This window comes from Nanorana parkeri, unplaced genomic scaffold, assembly GCF_000935625.1.
Source record: "Nanorana parkeri isolate BGI_ZX_2015 unplaced genomic scaffold, ASM93562v1 scaffold14, whole genome shotgun sequence".
NCBI classification, from domain to species: domain Eukaryota; kingdom Metazoa; phylum Chordata; class Amphibia; order Anura; family Dicroglossidae; genus Nanorana; species Nanorana parkeri.
The window spans coordinates 266,858-274,924 of NW_017306282.1; the positions used below are offsets into that span (position 1 = coordinate 266,858).

Sequence of the window (8,067 nt, forward strand, 5' to 3'; positions counted from 1 at the left end):
TGGGATTGAATAACATCAAAAACAGCAAAGCCAGTATTGTTTTATTGCAACCAAAGCACTGCAAAGGATGACCTTGATCTATTCCCAAGAATGGACTTGTACCGTGGCAGTCTATAAGCATGGTAAAGCCCATGCATAAACAGACCACACCACCAAACCACGGCCCTGTTGTGCTGTTTCTAAACCACTGTTACACGTTGTGCAGAGAAAATACCATTTGAATGTAATAAATATTACAGAGGCTTTTATTTTCTTAGAGATATTGTTGGCTTACCTTTGTGGTGTTTTGGCCCTCTGTTATCTGCACATTGAAGATGAGTGGAAAAAATGAATGGAAGTTACACCAGGTTTTTGGGTACTTCCAGTGGATGGAAGCATGTTTGTGATGTTTTTTGTTGTGAACATCCAGTTCTTGAGGGGGATCAGGCTTTACTGTTAAAGGAATGACATGATTGAAGGGTTAAAGAAAGATTCAAGTATAAACAAATCATGAATGTACCTTGTGTCAGGGTATAGATGACCCTGCAATGTAGGCACTGTAATTGCAACTAGGGATGCACAGATACCGGGCTTTCGTTATCGAGTACGAATACCGATATTCTCTTTCGGTACTCAGCGATACTGACTACCGATACTGGTACTTCTGCTAGCATAGAGCTGGCTTCCCGGGCAATCAGGAATCCGGGCGGCGTGTCTTCCTGATTGGCTGGGAAACCAGCTCCATGCTGTTTAGCCGGCTCCATGATGATTGCCTGGGAAGCCAGCTTCCAGGCCAATCAGCATCGAGCCAGCCACACAGCATGGAGCCAGCTTCCCGGCCAATCAGGGAGTCGGGCGGCCCGTCGTTACCCACCACCCGGCTTCCTCATTGGCTGGGAAGCTGGCTCCATGTTCCCTCGTGGCACTTCCGGTCAGAAGAAATCTCCCTCTGACCGCAAGTTCCGTTATCGGGGGTAAGTATCGGAGCATTTAGTACTCACCCAAATACTCGGAATCGGCACCGATACCTATACCAGTATCGGTGCATCCCTAATTGCAACTAAAACATTTTTGGATGTGGAGAGGAAATGGAACCTCCTTGAGTTTGTTTTCCTTTGTCCTGTCTCCACAGGAAGAGTAAGGACCACAGTTGCTGGGACAAGAAGTTCAGCTGAGACCCAGACAGCAGTAACAAACTATTTATTTTTTCCACTTTTGGCTACGACATTGTAATTAATGAAATTACATTCCTCTACTAATATTAGATAAATAATAGATACTAAATATTTCTTTGATCCTAGTAATCTCTCTCTCTCTCTCTCTTTATATATATATATATATATATGTGTGTATTGTGGGGGGCTGAGCGGTTCCAGGAGGCAAGTTCTTGTATTGGGAAAGAGCTGACTTTGTGGCTCTTCCCAGGATTTCTGGATTTGGCATGGGATCCTGGAACTTGAAGATTTCTAAAGAGAATTGGGAGGGATGAAATCTCCATTCCTGGGTCCATTGTTTAGTAGTGGCAAGCACCTAATTGCACACCTGTGCACTGCACTTATGGGAAGTGTGCTGGCTAGTGTTCTGGGCCCCAGCTAAGAAGAGCCAGGTGGCTGTGCCTGCTGGAGGCCCACACAGGCCAAGCCAAGTTTGGTGTGCTGGAGGCACATGAACAGCCTGGGAGGCTGGAAGGTTTGGAGAGGCTGAGAGAGCCACCAAACAGGACAACCTGAGAATGGTGGGACGGTCTGTTTTCCAAGCCCACTGTATGTTGTAACGCCGAAGTAAAGCTCTTTTCTGTTATGGAGGAAAAAACTTCCTTTTTCTGTTAAAATGGCTCAGAGATTGGTCCTTAAGCGCTCACCATTTGTGCTAACTCCCCCAAACCTCACAGTATACATATTGTTTATGCATATGATTATGTGATTTACTCATTTTTTTAAATTCATTTCTTACAGAATTATATGTTTAGATTTTTAAAATTGATACCAAATATGGTGTATGACTTTAAAAAAATTAAAGCACTGGCATGGTTAAAATAGACTTATTCTTGGCCCATTCAGGTTTTAATCCCTAGCACAAACATACCTTTCCTTTGCTCTCTCGCAGCTCCATTTAAGTTCCAGGAGCCAGAAATGACCCATTATGGAGGAGCATGTGACTAACGCTATGCAAGAGTACTAGAACAACTAGCTCTGTCAAATGAGGAGTCAAAAGGACTGCATATGCTAGAATTCAGTGACAGTGCTTTCCTTCCTGAACAGAGCAGCAGGGGAGAGATGGGAAGGTAAGTAAGAGCTACTGGGGATGGGGTAATGAAAGTGGACCTGGTGCTTTGCCCTGCATGGGCGAAGCACAGGTTCACTTTAAAACCACTAAACATAATAACAACAAATAAGAACAAAGCTGTAACAAGAAATACAATACAGGAAATAAAGGAAAGGTAGGTGGGTGAACATTCAGTCAGTGACAACAGTAAGCCAAAAGTTAGTAAAAAGACCTCTCATGACCTGAACACATAACCCATATCTCCATCCACAAGCTCTATATTCATGCCATGCCCACAAGGAGCACAACCACATCCCAGTACAGTAAGGGAGTGTTGCTCTTGCTATGGGTCCAGCAGTTCAGGCTCCTCTGACTCAGGGACCTATATTAATGCTCTTTAAAGTCCTTACAGAAACATAGACAGTAAAATATTGACCACCTGCTTTATAACCTTTGGTCAGAGATAACAAGATATAACAAGAGATAACAAGGTTAATTGAAAATACTCACTGATTTCTCTTAGCATGAAAGCCAATTTATAATTCTCATATTTATTTCTTTGTATTGCATGCAGGGCAGCCGTGATGCTCTGATCCTCTTCTTCATATGTGCAAGATTGGGTATCGTGACACTCCACAGTGTATTGGCCTTTATTTTTTACAGGCACATCGCAGGGTATGCTGTCATTATCTCTGCAAAAAGTTACTTTGAGTTAGTGTATAATAGTATGGAGAAGAGTATATGTGTGTGTCAAACTTTTTCTGCCTTTCCTCTTTTTTTGGTACCAGGGGAAGAAATAAGGGACCTACAACAGCTACAACAAGGCAGCCAGGGGTGCACAAAGCCTCCCTGAAATTATGTTCTTTTCTGTTAGTAACAGATTCCCATGTATACTAGTTAAGGGTACTTTCCTTCCCAATATCCTTGTACTTTTTTCCATTTATACTAGCATTGGTAAGTATGCATTAATTAACCTCCCTGGCGGTATGATTATGTCAGGAATTTTGTACCAAAAGCGGTACAATTTTTTGCATGGAAATTTGGTGTTATAATAAATAATTATAAAAAATTATAATATACTAAAAAAAAGTTGTTTACCTCTCCTGGTATGGAAAATTCCCCCCGAGCCAGACTCGGGAATACCGCCAGGGAGGTTAAAGGTTGCACATACACTTTAGTGTGATCCTATATACTCAGTGGCGTAACAATCACCATTGCGACCCAGGCGGCCACTATGGGGCCCGGGCACAAGGGGGCATGGCCAGGGCATCCCTCTGATCCCGTGTGGGCCGCCTGGGTCGCTATGGCGTCTCGGGGTGCTGGCAGTCGCTGACATAGCTCAGCAGCAGCTGTGAGGGAGAATGTTCCCCCTCACAGTCACTGCGGAGCTGTGTCAGTGACAGCCTGCAGATGCGGCAGAAGAGGCCGCTTACACCGGCGTTTGCAGTAAAGAAGGAGGCGGGGCCCGCCTAACAGCAACCCCGCCTCCTCTCACATCACTGGCCAGTGATCTAAGAGCAGGTGGGGCCAGTGATGTAAGAGGAGGCGGGGCCCGTAGATAAGAGGCGGAGCCCGGGGACGGAAGAGGAGGTGGGGGGCCCGGCGACCACAGAGGTGGATAACGCTGACAGGTAAGAGGCGTGCAGCCCAACTGAGACCTTGCAGAGCCCACTATAGAAAGTCTATGGTGGGCTCTGTAAGTGACATAACTAGCAATCACGGAGCCCCATACAAAATTTGGCTATGGGGCCCTGTGATTTCTAGTTACGCCCCTGTATATACTCTATACATATTGGATCACGAAAACAGGAGCGAGATTCTGGGCCTAAAAATCCATATTCAATTACAAACACTCAGCAGATGATCACAAAACACATTCCTTATCTAAGCTGTCCCCAGAATCGATTAAAAAAAGTCCACATACAGCATGTCGTTTGGCATCACCTCCCATTACACTCCACTGCCCCCTCCAGTCATTTACATTCGCAGGGGAAGACAGCTGTGAGGAGGACAGAAATCTTTTTCAAATGTTTAGGCCACACACTCATTTCCCAGTCAAGTAACAAACCAGAGATGAAATCAACCAATAAATAACTCACAAAGTTTACAATGTAAGTTACCTACGTTATTTCCCAGAAGAACAATTGCTGGTAAACCTTCTATCACCTCCACTCAGCACAAGTTCTCCTCATGTCTAAAGTGCAAATCTACTTTTGCAATAGGTATACAACTTTTGCGTCCCAATGACAAGTTCAATTCAAGTCCACAACTGTCAGAAAGGATCCACTGTCCATAAAACCTACTACTATTCTCTTTGAAATCCTTTCATATTGCAGGTGAGGTTTTCTTGGTTTGGCCATGTACAAGAGGTTGAACACCATATTCTCCAGGTGGCTTTGTATTTGATTGGATCCAGGATAATGTCCAGTTGGTGAGGTAGGAAGCGCTTCGTCTTCTGTTTACTGGCCGCTCAAATACCACTGTTGACTTGGCATTGGTTGACTGATGACTTGATAAACTCCTTTAAGCTCAGAAGGAATGCATGCTGAGCTGAGCTTTACAGGATGCTTCGGCAGTGTGTGTGAAAGTCTGCCTTATGTGAGTGAGGCATTTAACTGCTGGATAACACTTTGTTTCATATTCCGAACCTTCTCATGACTTCCAGAGTGGCAATATAATTGTGTATGTGCAATTTGGCCACAAATATAGCATTGCTTGTTATGCGTAGTCTTTGAGGTGCATCTGTGCATCCTGAGACTGAACAACATTTCCATGTGTGACGGTAGAGGGAGAGGTTCAGTGGATATTTGTTTGGTGAGGGGAATTGTCCATTAGTTTTTTTAAATAAGGCTTAATAGACAAAAGTTTGTCTGCCAAACAAGCTGCAGCTTCTGCTTTGGCTGGCTTCATTTCTTTAATCCACTCACTTTTATCTGCAGGGCATTTACTATAAGATTGTTGTTTTAGGAAAGTCTTAAATATATCATCAATAGTAAAGATCAGAGTCATCCTGTGGGCATACATTTTAAGTGACCCACTCTCATTGTATTGCATGTCTCTAAACTGGACACAATATTGGCATGATCAAATAGTATAATAGTAATTATGGGGAGAGTGAAATACTCTCATCCCATAATAAGAGCAGCCATGTGACACTGAAGCTGTCATATGCCAGCTCTATTGATCGAAACTGAGTGATCACATACCACTGATCGCTCAGTTCTCAATCTTCTTCCTGCAGAGAGTGGTGACTGTCAGTCACTGCTCCTCACAGGGATTTCTTCCCTCTCCTGTCCATTCCCCCAGCACTGACTGGATGGATGGATGAGGGAGGGGGCGGGCACAGCTGTCTCTGGCTCTAGAGAGGCAAAGCCAGATGTCAATCAGCACTGCAGCCGTCCTCAACTCCTCCCCTCCTAGGAAACAAGCCAATACACAGCGGTATTGCGTGTGTGTCTGCTGGTCACCGCTATGGTAAACTGAGGCGATCAGCACTGTAGCCGCTCTAAACTCCCCCCACACCTGGGAATCAGCCAATAAGCGGCAGAGCTGCATGTGAGTGAGATGGTAATGTGATGCGATCAGCACTGCATCCAAATCCCAAAGCACCCGCCTACCTCTTACCCCAACTGGGCACCAGGTCCAGCAAGTCCAAGTCCGGCTCTGGCTGCGCTCCCTTGCAGCTATGCCTGAAGCGAGTGCCTCACTCGCCTCACCCTTCCTATGGCCCTGGATTAGTGGTATGGTTACAGTGAAGGACAGTCTTAAGTATACAGTGCAGGTTAGTGTTAAAGGAGAATTATGGTGAGAGCGAAATACACATATCCCCATATGTCGGCTTTATTGATCGAGAACTGAGTGATCACAGTTACCCAATCTTCTTCCTGCAGAGAGTGGTGACTGTCAGTCACTGCTCCCTGCAGGGATTCCTTCCCTCTCCTGTCCATTGCTCCAGCACTGGCTGGAGGGATGGACAGGGGAGTGGGCAGGCACTGCTGTCTCTGGCTCTAGAGGGCAGATCCAGCTATCAATCAGGTGGCGGGGTGGATCCCAACAATATTGTTGGTATCTTTCCTGGCCACAACATGGCTCTGTGCTGTCAGCATTCAGTGGGCAATAGCATAGTAAATGTTCTCCTGTGACCCTAAAGAGAACTATGGCCAAAAAAGGTTGGGCCATTGTTCTCTTTTAAGATTTACAGTCCAAAAAAGTTCAGCAGTTATCCCTTAAAGCATTCCAGCTAATAGGCAGATCCATTGCTTTTCCAGGACTTCCACTGAGTGGCACTGGTTCTCCAAATCCCATAAAAAGGCCACAATATCATCAGTCATCTCATTAGAGTTAGAATGTTTCTGGGGGCTTTTGGACACTGGTAGCAAACCTGCTCCTTTTCTGCTTGAGTCATCAACAGTGCAAAATAAGTGCATTCTCACTGGTCTGCCCTTCTATTGACTTCCTGTTTATCGTCCAGGGTGGCCTGTTCTCTCAGTATGGCCATTTCCTCCTGATACCAAGTGACCCGTTGTACACATTTTCCATAAGTTTATTGTAGCAGTTGTTCCTGGCCTGGCCTGGATCTCTCGCTGAATCCCACTCCTGCCACCAATGTCAAGAGATCACGAAAAAGGAGATTCCAGGTCTCAAAATCCATATTTATTCACAAACCTTCAGCTAATGATAACAAAATGCCTTCTTCATCTTAGTAAACCCCAGGATTGAATCCAAAAATCTACACACAGCATGTCATTTTTTACATCACCTCCCATCACACCACACTTCCTCCCCTCCTGTCATTTACAGTACATTCCACAGGAAGACCCTCTGTGACATGGACCAAAATCTTTTTCAACTACATAGGCCACACACACCTATCGCTTGGCCAGGTAACAAACTACAGATAGCAAAAACTGCTCCAAAACACTGCAATGGCTTCAACAATACTTCACAAACATAATACAAAACTGGTTATAAAAAACCATGCTCTGTAACAATACATATCATAAAAAAAGCAGCTTTGTTTAAAAAAAATATTTAGTTGTGATACTGGCATTCCAGATGACAGATCCTACACCAATATTCATAAATGATCAACAACATTTCAGTATTAGACTTTCTTTGGTGACTTACTTTCTATAGGCTTCAAAGATAAATTCAATGTTGCTGTCAATTGTTGAATTCCAGGAACAACTGAAGTTGCCGCTGTAGTTTTTCAGTGAACATTTTAATACTTCTGACGCTATTTAAAACAGCAGAAAACAAAAAATATGCCATGGTTACCGTTATTCAGAACTTAACAAAGACACAGGTACTAAAATCAATAAAAGCTATATCAGTAAAGTGAATCTAAAAATAAAAGACATGACTTACAAAGCAGGATTAAAGTAGTTTTTCTGCAATAGACTTACATGACATTATCCTCTTGTGCTGTTCTAAGTTTGGCCGATGCAGTAGAATGACTTTATAATCCAGAATGAGCCCATTATCTGAGTGGCAAGTAAAATTCCCCACGTCAGCTTCTTCCCCCACTGTTATATTTAGAATTGTCTTGTTGGTGAGCCTTCGAGTTTTCCTTTTCCAATAAACAGTTTGGTTGTCCTGAGTGGGACACATTAGATATACTGTTTCGTTTATATCTACTATCATTGCTGAATGGAGAACAATGGAAAATAATGGAGACTAATAAGCAAAAGGAAAGAATGTCAGGGTAATAAAACAGGATGTGTTCACTTTTGTTTTCCATATTTTACCATAACATTAAACTACTTGGAAAGATAATGTAATACAAATTAAGCAATGACAAAACAGACTTTATTATAAGGTTCT

General features: G+C 43.6%; 1 long non-coding RNA gene across 1 annotated transcript; it reads right to left on the minus strand.

Annotated features, from left to right (window-relative positions):
- Nucleotides 1-338: 338 nt before the first annotated feature.
- Nucleotides 339-7,410, minus strand: LOC108788292. The gene is made up of 3 exons (XR_001941326.1): nt 7,372-7,410; nt 2,755-2,936; nt 339-432 (listed from the first exon to the last, which is right to left on the minus strand). It is a non-coding gene; the product is annotated as an uncharacterized LOC108788292 (long non-coding RNA).
- Nucleotides 7,411-8,067: the final 657 nt, after the last annotated feature.